Source organism: Cryptotermes secundus, unplaced genomic scaffold (assembly GCF_002891405.2).
Source record: "Cryptotermes secundus unplaced genomic scaffold, Csec_1.0 scaffold337, whole genome shotgun sequence".
Lineage (NCBI taxonomy): Eukaryota > Metazoa > Arthropoda > Insecta > Blattodea > Kalotermitidae > Cryptotermes > Cryptotermes secundus.
The window spans coordinates 515,956-541,682 of NW_019733323.1; the positions used below are offsets into that span (position 1 = coordinate 515,956).

The 25,727-nt window shown below is 40.7% G+C and overlaps 1 protein-coding gene across 10 annotated transcripts in view; it reads left to right on the top strand.

Annotated features, from left to right (window-relative positions):
* Nucleotides 1-25,727, top strand: part of LOC111867958 (CUGBP Elav-like family member 4) — a 239,562-nt gene that overhangs the window by 55,015 nt on the left and 158,820 nt on the right. The gene's annotated exons all lie outside the window — the stretch shown is intronic.

Consider the following 25,727-nt stretch of genomic DNA (forward strand, 5'->3'; position numbering starts at 1 on the left):
ATATCTTTGGCATTTTATTTTAAAATATATATCTGTATTTTCATGACTTGTAATATTTTAATAATGAAATGATTTGCTTCTTGTTTAGAATACATCTGAAATATCTGAATTATATTTTTTTGACCAAAATTCGGTTCGCGGATTACGTTGTTTAATATGGGCCTCTAAGAAACTAATTGTTCAGGATTCATACAGGCCATCCAAGAGATTTATTTAGTGTAAGTGTAATTAATAACCACTTAGTACATCAGTTAAACACGAAAAGTAGGCAGAGAGAACACAGGAAGTAAGAGTGATACCTCGTACATAGCAAAATCCAAAGAAGTTGAAACCGGGTCAAATCTGACAGAAATTTCTAAGGAAGACTATGGCTCAAAAAGGGCTGTTTTCTCGATTATCGTGCTCGTGTATTAAGATTTGTGAGTTACTATCTTTAAAAGGCCGCGCCATAGCTCAAGCGGTTATTCGCTGGCTTCCCACCGCGGCGGCACGGGTTCGATCCCCGGTCTGATCAAGTGAGATTTGTATTGGACAAAGTGGCGCTGGTGCGGGCTTTCTCCGAGTCCTTCGGTTTCCCCTGCCAATCTTCATTCCACCAAATTCTCCATCATCATAATTACCCGGGGCAGACTACGATAGGCCAATCAGTGGCCGCCGTGCCGAGTGGACCCAGTTGGACTCCACCCCCCCCCCTAAGCGAATTAAAAAAAATTACTATCTTTAAATATAATTTTATTGCTAATGCATCCTTCGATTCATGAAGCGATCAGTAGGTGGCAGTAGGTCGCGCCACGGGCATTCAATACGGAGAGACAAATAGGCAGCAGAAGCCAAGTTGTAACTACTGTGGACCCTGATACGCCCCACACACTGCTGCGTGCTTCACTGGATTACATGTGTCACACACAGTTCACAGTACAACAATCGGTAAAATGTTATACGTAACTAAAAACAGGTCATCAATAAATATCTTCTGTCTGCTCGACCAAAAATTATTATAGATGACTCTATGCAGTTACACCTGATATAAGAATCAAATTTTAAATGTATAGCTCTTTAGTCTCAGTTTCTTCAACTTCTGCAAGTCCTTTCATAATACCATGGGAACTACCTATGTATAAACAACAATGGATGCAAAGTAATTCCTTCATATTGTTGCTTATGCCTTCAGACGATGACCAGTAATGGTCGAAACAAGTGAAGGCAGAATTTTTACTTGCTCCTGTTAAACTAATTACACTTGGTGGACTTGTACTACTTACTTATGTGTTGATAGCTCTAAGGGTTCAAGATGTGTTTTATAAAGATATGTAGAAGGTGTGTGACGTGATGTACTTTCGCACGGTCAGGAATTGTTTTAATATCAACGTGAATACTCAGCACCATCGTAAATCGTAAATTAGCTCTTTCATTTTTAAACACAACTTATTTTAAGAAAACCCCGAGGGAAGAACAGATTTCTTTTCTAATTTCATCGATAGTTAAGTGTGCATACACATGTTTTGAAACAGAAGCACTGATAGTCGAATTTAAATTTTTAAATATAGAATGCTACTTGTCTGTTTTAGCCTACTTTCCTCATTTCGAAAAATAAAATAAAATGAGGCGTATGAGATCAACTTTCTGGCTCTATATCCGTCTCTGTCCAATTATCTGTGCGTTCTCCTAATTTGTCAGGCTCATAAGGCTCACGAGATGACGTTGCCCTCTGTCTGTGCTTCCCCTTAATTTTTCGTGTATTCTAAGGTCACCTAACTCTGTGTGTCTGTGCATATCCTCTTTTTCTCCGTGCCGTCCTTGTCGTATCAAAGGAAAGCAGGCGACTTTTTTATTGCTAGTTGGGTGGGACTAAGTCCCTTGTACTGCAGCCACTTCTGGCCTATTGTACCAGCCCCAGATGATAGGTGAGGGCGATTGTGGAGAAATTGGTGGAATGAAGATTAGCAGGGGAAACCGAAGTATTCGGAGAAAATCTGCCCCAGCACCACTTTGTCCACCACAAATCCCACTTGACGAGACCCGGGATCGAACCCGGGCCGTCGAGGTGGGAAGCCAGCGACTAACCGCTTGAAAAGTAGGAGATTAGTTCTTATTAGAAATTCTTGTTAGCAACTGCGGTTGCATAGAGCAGGCACATAAATTTGGTTTCCTTCGTTTTAGTTTGCCAGAATTGTTATAATGCTCATTTCGCTTCATCCAGTATACGCCTACTGTTTGCTTGTGAGCAGAGACCAGTAGGCTAGGAGCATTTTCCGTAATAGCGACTGAAAGAGAAGCAATGTTAAGATAATTGGTATTTGCATTTTCATTGTTAAATGCTTCACATGAGGGAATAGTGGTGCTTTATGTTTTTAGGGAGAATTTCGCTGTGGTCGTAAGCTTAAACTTAGTTATTTTTGCAGTCGGAAAACTTGTAAATTTTCTCTGGTATTTCCTAATATTTCGCTCAGCTGTCTAATACGCTCAGTATTAAAAGGATTGAATTGAAATTAATTACTATTTACTCTTCTGATATCTGAGAAACGGTTTGAGTGGGAGGCAGAAAAAGGAAGAAATGAAAGAAGAAAATGTTGTGATCTTGCGCCGGTATTACGACAACCTGTAAAAAGCCCCAGGACTCAGAAGCAAAAATAATTAAATTCCACTTTGAAGTGGTACACATTTTTAAAGTAGTTAATCAGATTTTGATTTCAGACACTAATAGAATTTCCAGCACATAGGTGGCATCCATATAAAAGAGCCAAAGACAATCTGGAATTGAAAATTACATTTTTTGGCCCTTTAAAGTCCTCTCTAAGCTTCTTTAGAACATATAAGCTACTTCACCCGTGTTCTCAATTCTTCAGGCTGGATTTTTCTCTCCAGTTTTCGTAACAAGTTCGTATTTCTTTTTAATACTGCTACACATGTCCCAACTGTTTTCATTAACTTAACCGAAAGGCACTTGACGCACGCGCAGTTATGATACAAGACCGATGGTAGTTTGAACATTACATAAAGCACACATTCTCATACTTCAGGGTGGTAACCATCTGTTTGCATGAAATATGCTTTCAGTTCTTTAATGCGCTAAAATTAACAAGGTAGCGTAGTTGGTTCGGGCACTTAGCTACAAGCCGTAAGGTCGCGGGTTTGAGTCTCGATGAAGTGGATTTTTTAATTAACCTAATCCTTCCAGCCGCACTATTGCCCTGGGATCGACTCAGCCTATAATAGAAAAGAGTACCAGGAATCCCTCTGGGGGGCAAAGGGCGGTCAGCGCGTAATGCTCACCACCTCACCGCCAATTGTGAGTCAATTTTCTAGAGAAATTGTGGCAGGCTCGACGCCTCACAACCCTATGGATCTCCACTTCATGTCACAGGGATACCTTTCTTTAATAATCTAGAAATAAAAATTGTATTAAAAGAATATAAATTGTTTTACAGTCTAATTTTTCACAATGTTTGGATACACTTGTATTATTGTAACACACTGAGGAGATTGGATACCGCTAATACCATGGCAAGCCGTTGGAGATGATCCTAAGTCAATTCCATCCATCTTCCGCCTTCACAACCTCGTTTCGTAAGATAATAATTAATATTATCATACCACATTTTTTTTAGATTTCCCAACACGACGTTTTCCATGAGATTATTTGTTAAAGTTCTACAAGCATATCTCATTTTCCCCATCCTATCAATTTTCCTAGCTTTCTCTAATTTGCTATCCTAACAGAATAAGATGACGTATAGAACTGTGAATCATTATATCCTTGAAGAAAGCAGTCTTCTGGGATTTGGCACCGTGTATATGTGGTGTTAACCGACGTTTCGGAGGAACGTATCGCCTCCATCTTCAGGGTAGAAGGAAAAATATAAGAAATCCGCAAGCAAAGAGACCGTGAGAACCGGTAAAAGCAGTCTGCTTGCGGATTTCTTATATTTTTCTTTCTACCCTGAAGATGGAGGCGATACGTTCCTCCGAAACGTCGGTTAACACCACATATGCACGGTGCCAAATCCCAGAAGACTGCTTTCTTCATAGTCACCGCCGTGAAAGCCTCAATTTTTACATAAAATCCTTGTTTTCTAATTAAATTAGTGACTTCTAAGTCCAATATTTTGCTTCTTGGCCTTTGTGCTCAAACTGCTATAATTAATTTCCTTCCTTTTCATTCTCATAAAAAATTATTTTATTTCGCATGCTGATCTTCAGAATTTGGGAAAGAAGATGGGATTATAACTGTTTTCGAACTCATAAACAAAATGTATTGTTTCAGAGATCATCACAATATTCAGTACGTCTCTTATGTTGAAAATAAATTGAAAGCAACTTGATAAAATCAGAATTTCTGTAAGTATTGTTATACACGTAATCACGGTTGACTACTGTCATAACATCGAATAAGCAGTATATTTTTATGTAACCTTTTCAGCTGCTTATCCGTTAGAGATTACAAACGGTTAGAAAGATTCTGAAGAAAGTACTGATAAAGCTAGTTTTGGTTATGTGAAATGCTACCCTCCAATCTTTTATGTTACTGCCGTACTCAAAGCGGAGAGAGTATGAATTTTGCAGGATGGGAAGAAGTTTTTCCTTAAGACTGCTCTAGTAGCTGAGTTACTAAGTCTATTTTTAGTTCAAGAACTCTTGTTCCCCTCTTTTCCTCTTACGCTGAAAACTTTCCAATCTTGAGGTTTTATAACATGATGGAAGCTATCAGAAGCAAAAGCATAATCGGAAATTGGGTAAGCCCTTCATCCTGCTGAGTTTCCTCTTTCAAACATGTCTTCATCACTACTTCTCTCAGTTTCTCTCATTATGTCGCCCTCTTCTTACCCTTATTTCTTTCAGAATCTTTCAGAGAGTCTTTCCTCAGCTTACTCATAGTACTGTTAATAATCTTTGTCTTAATAAAGACCAGTATTATTATTTGCTGAGAACCTTTCATTTCTAATATCCGACTGATATTAACACATTCTGCTAGCGGTCCCATGGACCCACAAAAATAAACCGCAGCAATCCGGATTTAATCCTATGTGGGATTTGAGGTGAACAAAGTGATATGCAGCAGTGTTCGTCCAAGTACTTCGGTTTCTCTGCAAACTCTCATTCCATCAATGGTTACTTATTCATTAATCATCCTATCATCGGCGCTAAAATTCATGTTGCGGCGTCATTAAATAACAGACTTAAAATAATAAATTCTGGGAAGAAATAATCGCCTAGTTTCCTTTCATTATTTGAGTATACAGTACCATACGGACACCACAGAAGACACCGTGTCCAACATTCCATGTGTATTCTTTGCAAAGGGAGAGTAATCACCAGGCCACTGCCTAGTAACGGCAGAGGGGATGCACAGACAGAGAGAGCAAGGTGAACTCATAAGCCTCCTTTTGTGTTTTCTAACCAAAGAAAGTAGGCTAGAAAAGAACAATGGAATGCCACACTATTTGCAACTCCATAGATGAAGGTTGTTGGAAAGTTTATAATCCCTCGTCTGCCTTCGATTAACCCGTAAAGTTCACATCCATATTCATAAGTGGCTTCCACTTGATCGCATCCAGAGCCTGATATATCCACGCAAAATTCTTACATCCCTCACTAATATATCTAAAGTGTAGTATAGAGAGTATACCATGTCAGCCCAGCGATATATTTTCTGTCTTCCACTCCTCCAGATCTGTACTTCGGCCCATCCAGCTTCTTATTCAATGGTTACATGGGGCCATTTCCCATGGGTAAAGCTGTCTAGGCGTGAAGCTGATAACTCACCTCTACTTAGAGCCGAGGTCAATAAAATGCGGATCTATATATCCACCCCCACATACGCCTTCATGGCGTAGTGCTTAATTAGTTAAGCACAGGGACAACTTTACCTTTATATACAGAGTTCACAATGCTTTAAACTGCTAAGTTCATTAAATTATTAAGAGACGGTGGTCAAGAATGAAGCAAACGGCCTATCATAGTGTATACAAATCAACAACATTCAGAGCATAAAATCAGACTTAAATATAAGTTAAGTACGCCGTACATAATTATGAAAATTAAGAAAAATAGCGTTTCTACTCCTACAGGTTTACCGCCATTTCCTCTTTCACGAGGGCTCTGCTTGTGACATCTTTGTATTTTAGCGTCCTGTTGCACTGATTTGCGTCCATGATGTGTATGTATTGGCCATCTTCTAGTGCACACAATCTCACATGTCACTTCACTACATGTTTCGGCATCACTGTGCCATCCTCAGGTGTTATTTACGTTAAACTATTGCACTGCTCGCCATCATGTGTCGTTTATAAAATGATTTAAAATGTATATTCTTCATGTATTACAATATAATTTATATATATTAACATTTGTTAAGATTTATCATCTTATACGTCTATTTCAAATTCGCGTATTATATCATTCTTCCGCTATGGCAGTCGTTCTTCCTATATTTTGTGTATACTCTGTCTTGTGATGTGTCCTCCTTTTGTGGCTGCGTCCGTTGTAACAATCTCTATCTGCTTCCTCTGTTCCCTCCTTAAGGCCACTCGTCCCGAGTGGCTCCCTCATAAGGTGCCAGTCGGTCCAGGTGTACCACCATGAACATCAACCTAGGGTCCCTTGGTCGCGCCATAGCTCAAGCGGTTAGTTGCTGGCTTCACACCGCGGCGGCTCGGGTTCGATCCCGGGTCTGGTCAAGTGGGATTTGTGCTGGACAAAGTGGCGTTGGGGCGGGTTTTTTCCGAGTACTTCGGTTTCCCCACCATTCTTCAATCCACCAAATTCTCCATCATCATAATCACCCGGGGCAGGCTACAATAGGCCAATCAGTGGCCGCCGTGCCGAGTGGATCCAGTTGGACCCCAACCCCCACTAAACGAATTTAAAAAGAAAATTTAAAAGTAGGGTTCCTATGCGTTCATTGCCTGCAAAAGTTCCCAGAGTGGTCGATATTTCTACATCCCTGTTCTTAAGGTGCCAGTAGTATGTTCTTTTTCTTCTTGGAGGGTTCCAACCCCTCCGCAATGTCCTTATATTCATTTTCTATAGTCTAATGGTAGTTCCGACTGGGAATGTATGTCTGTGTATATATATTTGTCATTCTGAGTTAGCATGCAAAGCCGAAGATTAGAATCAATTGAAGTTCTATTATTAGAAGTTACTGCTCTTTTTTTCAAAACCAACCTGTTCTTTCATGGTATTATTGTTCTTGTTCTTATTGTCCATATGTTCTTCTTTGTTCTCTAAGGAATGTAAGTGTCCACTGCGATATTTCCTGGACCGGTTTCGTGGCTTTATCTCTCTTATTAGCTTGTCTCCAATGTAATTACCAGTATCTACAGTGCGCTATTTCTGTAAGTGGCTTTGTAGCTGTTGACTCAGCACATAAATAATGAAAAATCGAAATGGATTGAATTATTTGCGCCGACTGGCGGGTGAATCATGTTCCTTAGATGAGCTATCGCGTAGCGAAAATAACAAGGTACCTTTCCTCTGATCTTGACCACGAATATCGCCACGTCATGTTGTGTCTCATAAAATCGATAACAAACTTTTGAATGGATTGTTTCAGAGAACCGAAGTACAGCTATTCCATAGGAAAACGGGGTAGAAAATTTAGGATAAGTTTGTGTTGATGAAATTGTTTCTGTGTGTACATGCAGTGAGGGGGTACGTGGTAGTGTAGTTGATTGAGGCGCTATGCTACATCCTGAAGGTCGCGGTTTCGAGTCCCGATGAGATGGAATTTTTCGGTTTACCTAATCCTTCCAGCAGCACTATGACCTTTGGACCGGCTCAGCATCTAACAGAAATGAGTGCCAGGAATGTTCCTGGGGGGTTAAAGAGCGGCCGGCGCGTAAGGCTGACGACCTTACCATCTGTGAGCCGATTGTTTAAATAAAGTGGGACTCTCAACGTCTCAGAACCCTATGTGCCTCCATGGCCCGTTACAGGGATAGCTTTAATTTTTTACCTTGTTATGTAGATGCAGTGAAACATAAAATAATAATTAGTTGAAACATATAAGAAACTGCTCTCGGGAAGCACAAAATGTGAAAATAAATGTATAGTCTGTGAACAGTTTCAATTACTGAATCGTCCATTAAAGTTAAACGAAAATTTAAGCTCTAAATATAGTGTAAACCTCTTGTTATAATGGACCCGGATGTAGCATACAAAATCTGGCTGTGTGCATTTGTTAATTTTAAGAGATTTAGAAGCTCTGTGAAGGTTTCGCAGTTAGAAAACTATTTAAAATAAAAAAGAGCAACAATATAAGATTCTTTATATGATCACAGTGTGATTCTAATATGTTTATTGCATGTATTGACTGTGTAATCTTGCGGTGTGTTTCCGTGAATTCCTCTTCAGTCTGTTATTGGGGACATCGCTATAACGAACTCACTATATATCCGTTATAACGAGGGCTTGCAGTATGTAGATGAGGGTACTTTGTGGTAAAGTAACAAATCCACTCAAATTGAAATTACAGAAATAGAAGATTGTTGCATAATATAAGTGGAAGTTTCAGGCCCATCTTTGTGTGGCACATTATTATAACCAACATTCTGGTTCGTTTACTAACGCCGTATATCAAGCATATGTCACGTATCCAATTTAATTGCTTCGCACTTCGCTGTATCGTGCCCTGTGATCTTGTTAACGTACAGAAGCGAACCAGTTGTTAACGAAACGTTCTGACAGTGAAAATTAAAGTTAATAACGGAGCGTTCATGTTCACTTTTGTCTCTCTACAAAGAGCCAGTTTCATGTGAACTTCAAAAATTTTCAAAACTTTAGTACAGCATAAAGAAACGAATAAAGTGAGAGTTTCGTTAGAGGCTATTGGGAAATGAAAAATGGCTCATCTGACAGAATTTGTTTAAGTTTAATTTATAAAATAAAATTGATTTTCTTGCAGTAATTCGTGTTCACAAGGTGGCGGGATATTAATCAGGAGGAATATATATCCATAACATTGTTATAGTAAGTGAAGAGCTCCATTGTTTCAGTACAGTTTATTGAAGAAACGCGTGCGGCGTACTTCAACGTCCGCTGGTTGCATACACAAATGAATTTATATTGGCAATTCATGTGTTCATATTTCAAGTTGAAAGCCCTTTTTAAAACTTGTAAAATAGTCATTATTTTTCGCATGACTCAAGGGAGTATTTATTTGTAGTTTCTTAATCAGCGCTGTCAGTCAGTCAGTCAGAGCGTATAACTTCGAATTACTGGATCTAATGAATGATGAATTAGAAAAGAAGTGGCATGATATGTGCGTGGCTTCATTCAAAGTAGTCATCCGACATTTGTTTCCGGCAGCTACGAGGAACCCAGAAAATAGCTCAGGATAATCTGTGCCCTGACCGAGATTAGAAGTGAATGATTCATTCATTCATCAATAGCTCTACAGCCCTTTGTTGGGCCCTAGCCTCTTCTTCAGTTTCACAGCCTTTCTTACACAGTCGGTAGGACTACTTGGACAAGTGATCAGCCATTCGCAAGGCCGCTGCCTACACACAGGAGAACACAAACACACACATCCATTCCTCGAGTGGGACACGAACTCACGAAGACATTTCATGACTTAGACCGCGCGGCCAGTGTGATCTGCCTTGCTTGATGATGCAAAATAATTGATATTGAGATACAACAGTTTTATGATTCTGATAGACTTATGGTTCCTTACTGTAAGCATATTGTTTATGGTTGTGTGCGGTGATCGTGAAACCCTCCATCCTCAATAAATCACTTTCGCCTCACGTGACACGTGGCTGCTCCAGTTTCACGTTTGACTGTAATCAGTGTTCACGAAAAAGAAAACGAGTAGCTCTTGAGGGCAGTACGGAGTACACATTATGAAGAACACCCCCCTTGTCCCGCCTGTCACTGAGTATCACCACGTACTTGCCAAAACCACCAACGACACACATTAAACGGAACCATACAGAAAGCATCTTAAGATCTAAAAGTTTGTGACGATGGTCTATTGCTACATGTATTATGTTTTTGGACATTATCCATCGTCTTGTCTATAGATAGGGGTTAGCTCTATCAATTGGACCCAACTGAGTATTATTTTTATATTGTTATTGGGGTGGGACTAAGTTCCTTGTACTGGGGCCACTTCTGGCCTATGGTACCAGCCCCAGATAATAGGCGGAGGTGATTGGTGGAATGAAGATTGGCAGAGGAAACCGAAGTACTCGGAGGAAACTTGCCACAGTGCCACTTTGTCCACCACAAATTCCACTTGACCAGACCCGGGATCGAACCCGGGCCGCCGCGGTGGCAAGCCAGCGACTAACCGCTTGAGCTATGGCGCGGCCCTGTGCGTAACTAAGTAGGTTTTACCTGAAGACGGGGACAGAATCCAGTCTCCGAAACGTTGTGTTTCTAAAAAGAAACACGACGGTTTTTAGAATAATGTCCAAAAACATAATAATTGTAGAAATCATATTCTGCTACATAATCCAGTATTAAGTCGTTTTCACTTGACGTTTGGAGTTTTGTCGTAGTTCGATTCTCTGTATGATGACACGGGTTATGTTTTCTTCTTGTTCGGTGGGAATTTCTCTTTTCTTCTCATCTCTGTTGTTCCGCGCGAGAGCGCTCAAGCGTTAAAGTGTAGTTAGAGGAAAAGGGTTGAACCCTTCCTTACACAAAGGGTATTGGCTAAAGCGTGTTTTCTTCTGAAGAAGGAATGGGTCGAATTGTAGGGAGACGGATTCGAGAAGGAAATAAGATAGGAGTCTGACATTTCTACTTGTCTCTTTGATTTCATTTTATCTGTGAAAGAAACAAGTAAAAAAAGAAAACCGATAGATCATTCACTTTTGACCACTTAGATAGGAATTGACTTCAGCTTCCTTGTTTCGTTTATGTGATGAATTACTCAGGTGATGAAATAGTCAGTCTCAAGGATTTTCTTATTGGTATGAGACCAACAACACATTAAGGAAGTAACCATACCTGCATATATATGATCTCTTAGATTACGAAATTGAAGCTCTGAAGTAAAACAGACGTTGCAATAAAATTTGGATATCCCCAGGTTTAGTTATTAACTTACTAGCTGCATGGAGGTGAGTCATTCTTGAGAAGCTACCAAATGCTCAGCTACTCAAGAATCACTTCATTTTAAGAAATCAGAAATTTCATAACCGTATTTACAGCAGCTCTCCACTGGTCTCTATCCTGAGTCAGATCAATCCAATCCATACCACCCCATCCTACCTACCTACCACTCGGCATGCTACAGATCTGGGAGAATCTTGGCCTTCTCTACAACCAGTCTCCTCTGCTCTCTATTTATCATCTCCTCTTCCCATTCTTTCACCTTCATCTTCTTCAGGTCGCTCCCAACATTGTCTGGCCACCTCATCCTGGGTACATTCCAAGTTGCCATGGCAATATCATTGTTCTTTGTCCTTTGCTTAGTCCATTTCCCACATGTTCCACTTATCTGAGGCTACCGCCCTATCCTATCTCCCTCACATCCATTTTAGTATTATCCACGCGCCTATATGTAGGTCTTCCTAGTGGTGTCTTTGCTTCTGGCTTCATCACCAAAAGCCTCTATGCATTCCTTTTCTCCCCATGCGTGCTACAAGCCTTGCCAATCTCGTCCTTAGTTTCACTTGCAACAGTATCCATACTAATGCTTTTATGGGTTTCTGCATGTTGAACGTTAAAGAAGAAAAACGTGAAAGGAATGCAGATGTCAGAAATATGTTTCCCCAGAGCAGTCGCAAGATACACAGGATGATAGGCCATAAATGTAATGAAGAGGCTAGAGATCGTCTAGTAATATCATACGTCGAAAGAGTAACAATGAATGAATGAATGCCTACAACTTTTAGAATCAATTTATGAAAACGTGCTCAATCTCGAAGCGGCTGTAAACAGAAGGGCAGAAGGCCCTAGAGATGGAAGGAATGCTCGCATTCCTTGACCCAAACCCATCAACAGCTTAATCAGTGATGATTTTAGTGATGATGATGATGATGATAATGGTGGTGGAAGTGTGCTGGCGCTCCGTCATGCTGTATCCACAGTTGCCTTCTCACAATCACTGGCACTTCTTCTAGTAAAGTCGGAAGAATTATTATTATTTATTATTTCCTTGGCGCTACAGCCCCAGTGGGCCTAGGCCTACCTCCATGAACTTCTCCGTTCACTTCGGTTTTTCTAGATCTTACACATTCGGTAGGGGTCCTTAGGCGGGTGATCAGCTCGTCGCAAGACCTCTACCTGTACACAAACACAGAAACACGCACACACACAAACTAAACATTCATGCCCTGAGTGGGATTCGAACCCACGATCCCGGTTTCCAAGCGAGTGAAGACAATACATGCTTTAGACCGCTCGGCTAAAGTGACCGGCAAAGTCTGAAGGATACTTTCCAGGAACACGTTGTAAAAGGGCCCATTGAGTGGCGGTGGTAGGAGGAAAGGCCCGCTCAAGTGATCGCCAATGGTGCCCGCCCAGATATTGACAGAAAATTACGCCTGGTGGTAACCAACTACAGTAACGTTGGGGTTTTCGACGGCCCAAACGTGGCTGTTTCGACTGTTGAACCAGCCATCTCTTGTAAACTGCGCTTCGTCTGTGAATAACACGTGATTCAGGAAGTTGGGCTGATGTAAACACTGTTTCAGTATCCACTGACAAAATTGAACTCGTGATACGGAGTCAGCTGGACCTACGTCATGTACTATCGTTAGATGATACGGATAAAGCTGTTGGTCGTGCAGGATCCTCCAAACACTTGATTTTGATGTCCCCACAATCTTGGCAATGGCACGAGTGCTGGTGGATGGCTGTTCCTCTATGCAATGCAGTTCGACACTGAGGCGCCAGGTTCAAACGAAATGATTTTAAATGCCGCCGTAGCGCTGCTATTTTACGTTTGCGAACAAGGGTTCCTATTTCAAAGTTATTCTATAGGGAACCCTCAGTACGCTCCTGAATTATAGAACCAAACTCCTGGGACACTCTGTATGTATAACACCAATCATACCTTACATCATCAGATACGTAGGTAAGTCAATAAGTAAGTTACAAATGGATATAGAACATAAACAAATAAGAGTACTGATTTGAAAAATGCTTTTATTTCTCAACATAATCTCCCTGTACATTGAGGCACTTGTCCCATCGTTTCACAGGCCCCTGAAAACCAGCAGCATAAAATTCTTTGGGCTGCTGTCGGAACCAGGCGGTGACTTCCCTTTCTACAGCTTTCTACAGCATCACTTTCCTGGAGGATGGTGTCACTTTAAACTTTCTTTTGGCAGGCGACGCAGGATGTTTCCACTGCATTGACGCACGCTTTGTCTCGGGCTGGTAATGGTGAACCAAGACTGCTCACCTGTGACAATTCGGGCTGGCATATCGTGTCCTTCGTCGTGGTAGCGATTGAGATGCTCTAATGCCAGACCCATTCGTTGCGTTTTGTGTTGTGGGGTCAGCATGCGCGGTACCCAACATGCACAGACTTTGTGAAAACCTAACCTGTCATGCATTATGAGGTAGGTCATGCCGTGTGAACATGCCTGGTTCCTACAGCAGCCCAAAGAATTTTATGCTCGTGGTTTTCAGGTGCTTGTGAAATGATGGGACAAGTGCCTCAGTGTACAGGGAGATTATGTTGAGGAATAAAAAGCATTTTTCAAATCAGTACTCTTATTTGTTTATGTTCCATATCCATTTGTAACTTACTTATTGACTTACCCTCGTATGTCGAGTGCATTACAACTCGGCTAACCTGCCCAGTAATAAGTAAATATATTTTAAGTAACTCCATAGAGCAGGGTCATTCTAGAGAAGCTAACAGTCACCTTGTCGCTCAAGAAATCCCCGCCCCCACCACCGGCCACGCATAGGACCCGAGGACTCATCACTTTGTTCACATTAGCTCGCCACTGTACCTATGGAGCGAAAAATGAATCGCAGTTAGATCGTCATATCAGTCAGCGTAATCTGTTTTCGTCGTTCCTGTGAAATATTTGTAACTATCTGCCAGACTACACGGCGACACATCCTAGGAATCTCCACTGTGACAGCCTCCAGTCTTTCATTCCCATTTCTTTGATCTCCGTTTCAATGGTCTCCTCACATCTATGCCTGCCTCTAAAATGTAATCTCTTTGCCTCGAGTTTTCCGCCTGAAATCCTCGTCCCATCTCTGTCATGCAAGACCCATCTCATCTTCTTTCCTTTCATCACCCTACTGAGTATGGGTGTGAGACTTGGGAAGAACGTGCAAATGAGGGGGTTGAGAATATTTTTACCTGCGAGGGGAGAAACTGGCAGGAGACTGTACAGAATTACATATTGTGAAGCTTCGTAATTTTTACTCATAACAGGCAACAGTATGGCTGCAAAACCTAATAGAAATAGGCAGGACATGTAGCAACCATGAAAGAGACGATAGATTCACAGAAGGAAACCGTAAAGCAAGAGAGCATTTGGAATATATCTTATATAGATGACAGGATTATATTAAAGTGTTTCGTAAATAAATAGACTTTTAGGATATGTATTAGATTCGTCTGGCTCAAGATAGAGACCGGTAGTGGGCTCTTACGAACACTGAAATTAATGCTCGGCTTCCATAGAATTGGACTATTTCTTGACTAGTTGAGCAATAATTAGCTTCTCAATGAAAGCTGCGCTGCTTGGAATTCGTTAATTATATCTGCTAAATAATTCAGGTTTTGAAGTTTTCTTATATCAGTGTCATCATCCTCCTCTTACTTTCTGTCTATCTATCTATCTATATCTAATCTCTCTATCTACCTACCTGCCTGTCTGCCCGTCAACCCACATACCTACCTATAGCTCTACAGCCCCCTGTTGGAAGCTTGGCCGCTTTTTCAGTTTCTTGATCTTTTACACACTCGGTAGGACTCCTTGGACAGGGGATTAGCCCGTCGCAAGACCGCTACCTGCACACAGGTCAGCACATACACAGAACACCCCTAATCGCACACAGATATCCATGCCTTGAGTGGGATTCAAACCCACGATCCCAGTGTTTGAGCGAGTGAATAGAGTTCAGGCCTTAGACTGCACGGCCACCGAGATCGGCATTGCTTTCCTTCTGCCAGATCCAAATATTCTCCTCAATGCCCTGTGATATATGTAAGGACATCCTACTTCTGCAGTGCCAGAATAACACTGAAATATGAATGTATATACACACGCATTCTATCTGTTATTAAAGTAACCATTACGACGCATTTTGTGCGCAACTCGTACCAAATGTTGACTACACAGCGCATGACTTCGTTTATGAAATATTCGATATAGGAAATGGTTCTTAGGAAGTACCTTTAACAGGAAATATATATTAAATTCCTTACTTTGGTAAATGGCGGACTGTACTCTGTATGAATATTTTGCTTCCATGTTCCGTGGAAATATGAATTTTAAAGCCCGTCAAGTCCTCAAATATCTGGCTTTTATGCAAAAAAAATCCCCTCTTCAGACTCTCATAATGTCCATATATGCATATGCATACTCGTATATCTACCCAGCGACGTACGTACACACATAAAAGTTCAGGTATAGACCTGATTACTGCATGGCTTAATTGCAAACCTATGTTGCTATGACCTGACATTTTTTTCCGGAAAAACAGTGATAATTGCTTCTTGCTTTACACAGTGTGGTAATCTCTGACCACAGAAAGTAGAATCAGATAATTCGTAACTATTCCAGTCAGAGAGCATCACCTACCACAACGTGTGTTTTATATAATTATGTGCCGTACTTGATGGTTTTTCTGAATATAATATATGAAAATTCAACTATCAGAAATTATTTCTTGTAACAGACCAGATGCACTATTTGACTTGGTTCATCCTGGTCCGTCACACTAGCAATGGTATAAAATACTATTAAAGAGAAGTATAAAGGACACGAACCAAATTGGTTCTAGATTTTAACAAAAAATGTTTTTTAAACAATACTTCGTAAATAGACTAATTATAATAATTGAAAATATTTTAACAAATTCATGCACATCGTAGTAATTGTTACAGAATATCTTATATTGTGACATGTCTAACCGTTGCTGGGCAACGGGAGGTGGAACGAGTTACCACGAAGACAGTCCCTTAATAAACGGTCGGTTGCCAAGTTACGCAACGTTGGAAATGAAGTTATGCAACATTAAGGAAAGCGGTGTTTGTCCGTGCCGAACCGAGCCGAAGCGCGATGGTTGCTACGCAGCGTTGCCCAGCAACGTCTTTGTAAACACGGCGTCACGCAAAAGGGAGCTCGTGCAGCGACTGTTGCTAGGGAATCGGTAAACGCGATGTCACGCAACAAGGAAATCTATCGCGTAACTGTTTCCTGTGTTGTCAGTGCGGAAGCTACATAACAGGAGTATTCGTCAGTGAGAGGGAGTAACCAGTCAGTTGCAGTCTAGCATTCGATGGAGTGAGTTGAGTTCCATTGTTATTGAGTTGTATGGAGTGAATGGCAGTGACTCCAGCAGGAGAAATAATTGTGATACTGCAGATGGCAGTAGTAGTGTAATTGTGAGAGCGAGTGTTCAATAAATTCGCTATATTCAATACGGCGTAAAGTTATTTGTCGCGTTACATACCCAATACGTGGCAGTATCTATGATATTGTACGACCTTGCACAAATGTTATCAACCCCAAAATGTTTCAATATTCTGCACACACTTGCTTCCCAAATTCCCAAAAGGACTGACATTTCTTTCAGAGCCATAGGTCTGTCCTCCAAAACAATATCGTTAACACCCTGCACATCGTCAGGTGTTCGTGCGGTGTGCGGTCTGCCGGTGCGAGGAGAATCCTGAATATTGGCATGCCCACTTTCACCATATAATCTGCGTGCCCACCGACTAACTGCGCTGCGATCGACAACGTCATCTCGAAATACATTTTACAGTATCTTGTGAATGTTTCCAATTGTCTCATTCTCACAACGCAAGAACTCTATAACAGCACGTTGCTTTTGACTAACATCAAGCGCAGCAGCCATTTTGAAGGAGTTGCGAGTAATATTTTTCTCTGAGCTGCAAAGTCATCTATTTTCGTAGAAGTTTAGCGACGGTTAGAAGGAATTTAGCTGCCTGAATCTCATTGTAGGCCCTGAAGATGGACGCAGCACTTTACTCCGAACCATCAATGACTTCTTCCAGATTGCAATGAAGTCATATCCCAGGAGACATTTTTTTTTCATGAGCTTAAAGTAGTTGGTTTAGATTCTTAGAGTGGCATAAGTGATAAAATTGGAAGAGAATGAAACGAAGCGGGAACTGTTAATCCGAAATAGAGAAATACAAGACTACTCCCCCCATACGCTTTCCTGATGTAGTGCTGAATTAGTTAAGCATGGGGAAAACTTTACCTTTTAAGACTTAACAAAAGTGATGAAGGAGGTATTATTAAAAAGTTTTAAAATGAAATTAACGAAGATGTGACCGGTTTTGAAGTAAAATGAATATCATTACAGACGAAGAAGAAAATGCCTTTATTATCGTCGAAAATAAAAACTCATTGCTAACTTCAAACACTATGTAACAGCGAAAATTGTAACCAGTTACGGAGTAATTAAATATATAGGACAAAGTGTAGCATTTGTTATTGTGCTAGTATAAATCTCTTTGACATTTCAATGTGAATCATTAAAAATAACAAATATCACACCTGCTTGAAATATGAATTACTAGCCTGATCTGGATAATTCCAGGAAGAGAAAATCAAATTATTAACGCAGAGGCGCTGAACAACATGTGTGGTTGTGTGAAATTACGAGCAATTTGTTATTTTAAAAAAACGACTTTCGTGCGAAAATCCAGTCGACAAAGAACAGCGCTCTCATAACACCTTCCTTAAAATTGTATATTATTTTATATTCATTTCGGTCCAACTTTTTGTCCACAAACGTTTCATCCACTTCTTCATTCCACAAACTTAGGTCAGTTTTACTCCGTGTTCTGTTTCTTTTCACAGATATTTCATCCGCGTTTCTGTGTGCACGGTGTAGGTACGCTTTATTCAATGGAAGAGAGAAGTTCGTATATTTAATGTTTTCTAGGTCTCCTTAAGTATTTGTATTCACACAATCCCCTCATGTACTTAACCTAACATCATCTAACCCTTACCAAAATCCATCTCAACTAACCCAATATAAAGAAAATGAACAGGAAGTTAAAAGGTGAGGAGCAATTTTCTTCCGAAGCACTTGTTCTGGAGGAATCGATGAAAGGGAACATGAGGTCAATGCATCCTTTACCGGCAATGACGCCTAAGAATCGGAGAAGGCCGTGCCATAGCTCAAGCGGTTAGTCGCTGGCTTCCCACCGCGGTAGCCTGGGTTCTATCTCGGGTCTGGTCAAGTTGGATTTGTGGTAGACAAAGTGGCGCTGGGGCGGGTTTTCTCCGAGTATTTCAGTTTCCCCGCCAATCTTCATTCCACCAAATTCTCTATCATCATAATCACCCTGGGCGGGCTACAATAGGCCAATCATTGGCCGCCGTGCCGAGTGGACCCATTTGGACTCCACCCCCCACTAAGCGAATTAAAAAAAATTGGAGAATGTTCCTTTCTAACAAATTTGAAAATGCGTTATGAAAGCCAAACCCGCACAGAACAAGAGTTTGAATCAGATGTCTGTTCCGAAGGCGCGAGCAGAATTGCATCGGGGACCGTATGACGTGTCGTGAGAAGGATGGCAATACAGTGCCAGATGCATTTGAATAAGTCTGACACGTGAGGAATAAAGATTGAAAATCCAATTTAAAGGCTAATAATCACGAAGTAGTTCTGTGTTTTTTTAATTTAATTTAACATTGTTGAGTATAAAAATTCCAGCTAACCTGGCCTAACTCTTTTTTTTTCAAATATGTGTAACCTAAAGCAGTATAAGGCGACAGAGTCCAGGCCTGAGCTACATAATTCAGCTTTAAGCACATTTAAATGTTCAGAAAGAATTAAAGAAAGTTATCACTCGGCTAACTATATCTTATTTTTTCCATTGTCGCTACAGCCCTCATTTGGGCCTAGGCCTACCTCCACGAGACTCTTCGACCTACATCTTTACCTGAGCAAATATTTCAGAATCGACTAATGTCTTGTCGAGTAAGTTTCGGAACAAGATTGGAATCCTCAACCATATAGAAAATAACGTCGAATGTGACACGGAAACCCACGCAGCGACAGAAAATCCGACAATTACGAGGCAATGAACTTAAGATGAGAGAGCTGGAAGTGCATTGACAAACATGCATGTATTCAAGACGTGTGGAAACAAGAAATGAAAATAAAAAATCAATTTAAAGGCACAAATATTTCTTGTAACTTAGCATAACCTAAGCTCACCTAAGCCGGTCACTGTAGCCGAGCAAGCACTGTCTTCGTTCGCTCGGAATTCGAGTTCGTGGTTTCGAATCCCACTCAGGGCATGGATGTTCAGTGTTTGTGTGTGTGTGCGTGTGTGTGTGTGGGCGCGCGCGTTTTTCTGTGTTTGTGTACAGGTAGAGAGGCCTTGCGATGAGCTGATCACCCGCCCAAGGAGTCCTACTGAATGTCTAAGATCTAGTAAACCGAAGTGAAACGGAAAGTTTCATGGAGGTAGGCCAAAGATCAAATTGGGGCAGTAACGCCAAAAGGAAAAAAAAACTCGCCGAAACCTTGCCAAAACCTGTGTTTCTAGTCGACGCAAAGGAACACAGCTCATGTTTAGACGGAAAATACAGATTCACATGCAGGTAGCTCAGGAGAATTAGAACATTAGGCCAATGACACCTTTACCGATGCAGATGTTACGGAATACTTTGTCGAATACGTTTCGAATAGGATGGAATAGCAAATACTATATAGATGTCTTAACTGGCGAAGGCTTCAAAATTTGCTCCAAGTCTCCTTAATACGTAAGGAAGGAAATTAGGGATATGTTGGGATAATCGGAGACTCATATGATATGTGGACAATTAAAAACTCACGTCGACCTACATCTGCTTCAATACTTTAACTACAGATTAATATAAAGCTCCATCCATTACATGGATAAAAGGAGCAAAATAAGTTTAACAAAATATTGTGTTTGGTTGGAGATTAAACAGAACTGTGCAGAAAGGATACGTTATAAATACGCCTGGAGCAATACGGGCATTACAACTATTCTTGTTACGTACTGGTGGGGCAGAAAGGGGGAACTTTGTTGGGCAAAAGAGGAATAGAAAAGGTTCTGTGATCCAACCCGTTTTAAGCTATAGTATCCTCTGCTGTGCCCTCAGTTCTCTTTTATGACACACGTAAAATTCGTTATATATAGAGAGAATAAGGGCCACCATACACCATCAGCTATAAACCTACGGCTATCAAATAATCTGGGATTAAACCCAGCGTGTACTGCAGCAGATAACCGGATCTGACTTCAAATAAAAAAGATATTAAATTCGGCATGGGGGAGGGTTTGAAAAAGAGAGAGAGTGAACAGAAAGGGGTGATAGTGTGTGCTCACAAAAACAGAGAAGCTTCTATATATACATGTGTATGTAGCTATGTTTGTATGTATGTCTGTGTGCTTTTGTTCTTATGCATCATCATCCCTCCAGTTAAGATAAGAGGTTCATACTAAGTAACTCCGCGAACAGTTCAACCTTGAGAAGCTGATGGTCATTTCGCTGGCCACGGCATTCCTTACCTTCTGTAGGACTTGAAAACCATCACTGGACACTATTCTGAGTCCAAATAATTATGTTTTTGGAAATTATCCATCGTCTGGTCTTTATCTAAAAATCATCCGAAGATAGGGACTAGCACTATCGATTGGACCAGACTGAGTAGGTTTTACCTGAAGACGGAGACAGATTCAGTCTCCGAAACATTTTATTTTGAAAAATAAACAGACAGTTTTTAGATAAAGACAAGGCGATGGATAATGTCCAAAAAGATATTTGTACTAATGCACCATCGTCACAAACTTTTAGATCTTACTGTTCTGAGCCAGTTGAATCGAATTCACACACACACTCTATCCCCTTATTACACATGTAAGTATTATCTTCCCATCAATACCTAGGTCTTCCAAGTGGTCTCTCTCGCTGTGTTTTCTGACAAATATTTGATGTGCATTTCTTAGCTAACGACCGCCTCTGTGGTCTAGTGGTTAGAGTTCCTGGCTACATCCATAGGTCCCGGGTTCGATCCCCGGTGCTGCTAGATTTACTGAGAAATAGTGGGTCTGGAACGGGGTCCGCTCAGCCTCGTGAAGATAACTGAGGAGCTAATTCAAGGAAATGGCGGCTCCGGCATAGAAAACGGCCGTGGGGATCCGTTGTGCTGACGACGTGACACCCTATATCCGCTAAAGTTGGCACTAACTTCGCCGACAAGCGGTGGTCGCTCGGTCGGTATAGTTCGCTTGCGGACTACAGCCACGGAGTTTGTTGTTTGTTTTATTTCTTATCTAACCAGTACGTAGTACATATCCCGCCCGATTCATCCAATTATATTTGATCGCCATACTTATATACAATTATACTTCATCTCAATAAAATAGTTACGAATTCTGTTTAATCACTGCTTGTTTATATGCAAATAAATAAGAAAACTGTTTTCTGTGGATTTATTTACCGGTACATATTCTATATGTACCGCTTATTTTCTCTTCAGAAGCTCTGCCCATTCAGGGTGTTTATGTGTTTCGTATGATTATTAAAATGAACAGCGATTATATTTTCCTAAAGAGCATCAAGGATCAGTCTTTATAAAGGAGGTAAGTGTGCTAAGAGATATGAACTGACTTTGTAAACCTCATTTAGTTGAGTTTCTCACTTCAAATGGATTATATATATATATATATGTTAGATGGCTGCTTGTAGCTACAGTCACAAACCTTCAGTTGTTTCACTGGCTTTTGCATACCTCACCGTCAGGAGATATCACCTTACAGATCTTGGTGGGTCTCACTTTCCTTTTCTATGTCCCTTTAGAGAATTGAGTCCCAGGCAGTGACATGGCCTGTTTCGCAGCTTTTCCTGACGGTAATCTTCGAGCCGAGAATCTGTTCTGCTTTGTCCGAGTGTCGTTAAAGACGTTTATCAAATACAAAAATTATTTAACGTGGAATGGAGAGAAGGGACACACAGTGCACAAGAATACCGCGTATGTCTCTCTCTACACAAACTGAATTATGAGAACTGATCTTTTTAGAAAAGTATAGAAGAAAATAAATAGATGGGTAAATATAAATTATTCGAGGAATATTTTAACTGTAGAACAAATTTTACCTTTTAACTAAAGGTGATGTGAAACAACTTTTGAAGCTCCCTGTGGTGAAAGTAGTAAAATATCGGCGTAAAAGTATGTACGGGAAGATAAACGTAATGTTAAGAGTAAAAACTGAGTTTAAATTTCATAAAATGGTGATTGTTTCCGAATTTTATATGGATGTGAATCGGAGGTTAAGAGCAACAAAAATGTCATTAAAGTTGTGAAGCAATACACATTAGAGTTTTATAAAATGTTGATTGATATAGGCTCACTACGTTAGACGCAGTTCAAAAAATAACATGCTGAAGTACTAAATATTTAATCTAAGAAAATGAGGTTTATACTAGTGCAAACAAGAAGGACAAACTTGCATGAATGGACTTGCCTAAGTCATGATTTATACTGCAAATCAAAGGGCTACAGAAAGTTTATACAGACAATTAAAATGTGTTATTGATACCAGAACAGACCTACTTTTAAACTGTGGAACTCGACCAACCTCACCGAAGATCGAACTTGCAACCCTCCGTCTAGGCACCCTCTTCGATTGAAGTGAACAGTGGCAGGAAGCGGATGTCGATTAATAGACATTCCGTGTTCGGACGTCAGGCAGTGAAAGCCACAATTATTGTGTTCCCTTCAACAAGAAAAACACTCAGACATGAAGATCCGCCTCAGTTAAGTTATATTGAATTCGTACTTTTAATCGAATGTAAACCCACACAGAAACTAACTTCCAGATTAACTCATCTTAAAATATATTGACTTCTACACTATAGGTTCGATTTTCGGAGTGGTGTATTTGTATGTATGTGTTGTGTGATTTTGTCATGTCATTCTCACGCCTTGATATTTATCATATATTTACATAGATGGCAACTCCGTGCAGCAAAATTTGTCATCTTAAGGATGAAGATGTGCCGGTCACGGTAGCCGAGCGGTCTAAGGCGTGCAATGTCTTCGCTCGCTCGGAAGCCGGGATCGTGGGTACGAATCCCACTCAGGGCATGGATGTTTGTGTGCGTTTTTCTGTGTTTGTGTACAGGTAGAAGCCTTGCGACGAGCTGATCACTCGCCCAAGGAGTCCTACCGTATGTGTAAGATCTAGTAAACCGAAGTGGAACGGAGAGTTTCATGGAGGTAGGCCTAGGCCCAAATTGGGGCTCTAGCGCCACAGGAAAAAAAAGGATGAAGATGTAATTTGATTCACTGTTTAACGGAGAAGGGGGATAAAGAGATTGATGTATGAAAGGTATAACAGAAAGGAAGAAGGGGTGGGAAAAACATGAACATTCGGAAGAAATGTTAGCCGTTGAATTTCGGCGAGTTTTTACACTAATACAGATACATTAAATCAAAATAATATCACTGCTGAAGTTTCCGCTTTCTCTAAGTGTAATAGTTGAATTATGAGGTAAAGTGAATACCTGTATTGAAAACATATTCTCTACTGACTGAAACTCATTGCGCTCAAAATCTGGAAGGAGGCAGATAAAAAATACTGACATTCAAAATCGGCCACTGTAGCTCCCTGTTTACTTACACTAAGCAGCGCAGTTCTTCCCAGTCATCGGACGGCTGGCTTTTACACGACACAAAGAAATCGCATGTCTTCTAACGACACAGCGATGACATAGCAGTGCAGCTATAGAAAGTGTCACCTTTCCTGAACGCAGTTGATAAAAGCAATTAGGATACAACAAAGATTCTTAACTTATGTCCCATTGTGGCACCTGAAATTCGAGCCACTTTTTGCTCCGGCTCGCCACAAAATATGTCAGATATGCCAATACAATTATTGTGAGTTAACAGAAATAATCACATTTTTTTAAATAGATAATTTTAGCGTTGTTTATAATAAAATTTATCTTTGTAATGCAACACCAGCGACACGCGTTGTGGTGAAAGCATTTCACAGAGGTTACTGCTGAAAATTATGTTTCATGGGTAGACGGTAATGAGATTTAATCTCGTTGAAAATGAAAACAGGAGACGAGGGGGAATTCTAGTCCTACAGACAATTTCTCCAATCCTCTCTGTTCTGCACTGAAAGACTTTGTATCTCTGAAAACTCTTATTTTATGTTGCACGAGAGGAAAACATAGAAACTTATGATTTATATTTACCTATCGATAATCATACTTCCAGAACTGTTTCTTACTTCCAAATACATCAACTTAAGGATCGCTGAACTACGCAGTGAAAGTGTTCAGGAAAGTTATTTGACCAGAAAGGATGCGAACATGTTGCATAATTAGATGGTGGAGGGTTCTAACGATGGTGTATAATACTCAGAATTACTAGGTTTTCGGGCTTTGTCCTTCATCCAGTGATTGAGGGGGTTTTTTCTGTGGCGCTACAGCCCCAATTTGGGCCTAGGCCTACCTCCATGAAACTCTCCGTTTCACTTCGGTTTACTAGATCTTACACATTCGGTAGGACTCCTTGGGCGAGTGATCAGCTCGTCTCAAGGCCTCTACCTTTACACAAACACAGAAAAACGAACACAAACTTCCATGCCCTGAGTGGGATTCGAACCCACGATCCCGGCTTCCGAGCGAGCGAAGACAGTGCATGCCTTAGACCGCTCGGCTACCGTGACCGGCATTGATTGAGGTTAGCTCTCTCTAAGATACCCAGCAGAGTAGGTATCTCCCCCTATCACCTGAAGACGGAAACAGATACAGTTTCCGAAACATTGTTTTTTTTAGTTTCTAGATTACCGGATGATGGACAAAACAGACCCAGTTTGCGAAACGTTGTGCTTTCTAGTATCAGGAATATCGGACGATGGAAAAAGTCCGAAACCCCAGTAATTTTGAATGTTTTATTATGCCGATAAAACAGCTAAACGTACTCAATGAGTCAGGACATTTATCAGGAGAATATACATGAAAAATAACATTCCTTGTCGTCGTCATCATTCTAATCATCACAGATTAACACCGCGATCTCTTGCTACTTCAGGAATTAAAACTGCTGCTAACACGTTATGACAGGCGTCCCTGTCTTCTTCTGTTGGTGGTGAAGCTTCATAATTTGATTTTCAGATATACTTCCCATATTCCTAACCACTTCATATTATCGTTCTTTTTACTGTTGTGATTCCCAGTTATCTCCTTATAAAAAACAAAGAACTCCCTGGCTTTAGTCCTCAAGCGAACTATACCAACCGAGCGACCGCCGCTTACCGGCGAAGTTAGTGCCAACTTAAGCGGATAGAGGATGTCACGTGGTCAGCGCAACGAATCCCCACGGCGGTTAATCTCGATTTTCTAGACCGGAATTCTCTCCTTATTTTTTCATTATATTTATTATACGTCATTCTGTATCCTGTTGCCGCTCCAAGGAAACCCTTTTATGCCTTCTTTATTCTTCTTCGCCTTTTCCTTGTAGCGTGGGTTATATAGTTCCACAGTTTGCAGACTTTTGTACGAATGTCTGTACCCAATATACGTATATTTCGTTAAGTATGT